We start from the raw sequence: 3,057 nt of genomic DNA on the forward strand, positions 1-3,057 counted from the left end.
CACAGAACAAATGCCGTTAATTATATTGACTTGATGTGTGCCAACGGTACAATTTTGTGGCCTCCCCTAGGTCCAGACTTGTCCCCTATGGAATTGTTTCTCAAGGTACTCTAAAGATTAGAGTATGTTAAAAGAGAACAAATTTGAAATGAATCTGGTCAAGTCAATAAATTAATTAAAAGGTATATCTTCTTCTTGCACATCATAGAACAATTATTGAAAATTTATAATTTATGTATTCGTTAATAAATTCTTAAGTTTCTCTTATGACTTCTTATTTAAAATAGAGCATAAATATCTAATATTATAATTTTATTCTATAACAATTTTTATATTGCCCATTGCGAGATTCAGTCTTTCGAAGTAGAATACTGAACAAATTGTTAAGTAAACCCACAACATATACATATTGTCGGAATCATGAAGAGGCAGAGATTACGAAAATCAAATAATATACAGGGCATTCCATTAAAATATAATTTAATTAAAACATCATTTAGGCTCGTATCTTTGGAACGCCCTGTATAATTCCTATGTTCATAAACTCATTAAAGTCATAGAAAGATTACTTACAACTTTTATTTTAACCTATTTTGTCTAATTCGAAAAATAAAAAAGTTGAGGGGGTAAATGTTATATCAATACCAAACCGATCAACTACTATTTCGAAAATCTAAAAAGCCTGAAAACACTAAAGTAGATCATCAGTTTGATTTATTTAAAACAATTCCTTCAAGAAAACTATTTTTAGCTGTTAATACAGGGTGGTCCGAATTTTATGCAGGAAACTTCGAGGACAGATAGATCTCTTTAAAATAATAGGAGTTTGCCTTATAAACATAGGTCTGGAACGGCCTCGTTTTAGAGATACAGGGTGTTGAAGTTGTTAAAAAAATATTATTTTTTGTTTATATCTCAGGAATCTATTAACCGATCTCAATAAAATTTGGTACAAATAATGTACGATAGTAGGCCTTGCATTCCCTAAAATATGAGCTCTAAAGGTTTAACCAGTGGTGTACAACTGGACAGGGGTCACCCCCTTTTTATAAAAAAAACCTACGCCACTGTATTTTTTACAAGTTATTGTAACGGATTTATATTCTAATGCACTAAATACGTAAAAAAGGTAACTTGAATTTTTTCCCTAAGATTCACCGTTCTCAAGTTATTCATACCAATACAATCCCCTTGTGGCAGACACTTCAAACCATAATATTACAAGAATATTTATGTTTATGCTTAAAAGTAAGTGCAATTTGTAAGCAGATCAACAAAATTATTTCCACATCACCTGTGAGGTAGTGTTCCTAGTGTGTTTTAGTTTCTCCTGGAGGCTTAATCCACTATCTTTACAAATAAGAACAATTTAAATGAAAATAATAATAAAAATACATTTACCAAGCAACGACAATTAAACAAGAAATGAAATTAACGTTACGTATTTGCAGCAATTGTTCAAAATGCGAACCATCCACATCGATACATTTCTGACAATTTCTATTAATGATTAATGGAATTACCTAACTAATATCATGTGGTGGTTTTCTTTTAATTCATTACACCCCTCTTCTATTCGCTGCAGTAGTTGTGGTGGAGTAGAGTAAACTTTACTTTTCAGATAGGTAACCCCAAACGTAGAAGTCCAGGGGGTTTAGATCTGGCGATTTGGCTGGCCAAGAGACTGGATTCTCTGCACCATTATGGTTGACATTGGCATTTGGTCTTCAACCTATCCATCGCCCCATATAATTTTTAAGCCATTATTGTATTATTCTCCTAAAATGCGCAGGAGCACCATCCATTTGTATCCAGCTATTTTGTGGTATATTTAATGGAACATCCTCTAATAATTCAAATAGATGGTTTTCTAGAAAGTTTAGAAATGCTGGGAATTTAGATGGGGTGACAAGAAATAAAGTCCGAATTATTCCGAGCCAGAAAATTCGTTGAAAAGATCTTATCCGAATTTCACGAGGATTTTCTTGTGACCAAATATTGTGAAAATTCACTACCCCTCGCCTTGTGAACGTAGCCTCATCGGTCCAAAGTATTTCTAGTAAGAATTCTGGATTATGTTGTGACTTTAAAACAACCACTAACAAAAATTCAGGTGTGTCTACATCTCCCGGAAGTAAATTTTGCACAGGTTGTAAATAGTACGGATTTCTACCATCCTTATGTAGAACTTTTCAAATTTTCGATTTACTCACCCCAATGTTCTTAAAATTTCATTTCTGTGTCTTTCATTGAGCCGTCGTGATTTTCCAAATATCGTTTTAATCCAAAAGATGAAAGCGACGAGTGTAAAGAATTTTGTTGATGTGCTTACAAATTGCACTTACTTTTAAGCATAAACATAAATATTCTTGTAATATTATGGTTAGAAGTATCCGCCACAAGGAGATTGTATTCGTATGAATAACTTGAGAACGGTGAACTTTAGGGAAAAAATTCACGTTACCTTTTTTACGTATTTTGTACATTAGAATATAAATCCGTTACAATAGATTGTAAAAAATACAGTGGCGTAGGTTTTTTTTATAAAAAAAGGGTGACCCTGTCCAGTTGTACACCACTGGTAGATCCTTTAGAGCTCATATTTTAGAGAATGCAAGGCCTACTGTCATCCATTATCTGTACCAAATTTTGTTCAGATCGGTTAATAGATTCCGGAGATATAAACAAAAAATATATATTTTTTAACAACTTCAACACCCTGTATCTCTAAAACGAGGCCGTTCCAGACCTATGTTTATAAGGCAAACAAATATTATTTTAAAAAGATCTATCTGCCCTCGAAGTTTCCTGCATAAAATTCGGACCACCCTGTATATTGAAAACTGTCGATAACTAAAAACAAACGCTAAATAGAAAAAAATAGAATAGAAACTGAAAGTTCTTTGCAGCGGCATCAAATTAGGAGCATGTTTCTGTGAAAGAAAGAATTACTAGAGAGTCACCAGACTGTGTGAAAATATTACACCGTTTCAATCATCAGTCGTTTACAAGGAAACGCATTTCCCAAGATATATCCAACACCCTGTACGTTAGATA

The sequence above is a fragment of the Anoplophora glabripennis genome, unplaced genomic scaffold (assembly GCF_000390285.2).
Source record: "Anoplophora glabripennis isolate ALB-LARVAE unplaced genomic scaffold, Agla_2.0 scaffold108, whole genome shotgun sequence".
Lineage (NCBI taxonomy): Eukaryota > Metazoa > Arthropoda > Insecta > Coleoptera > Cerambycidae > Anoplophora > Anoplophora glabripennis.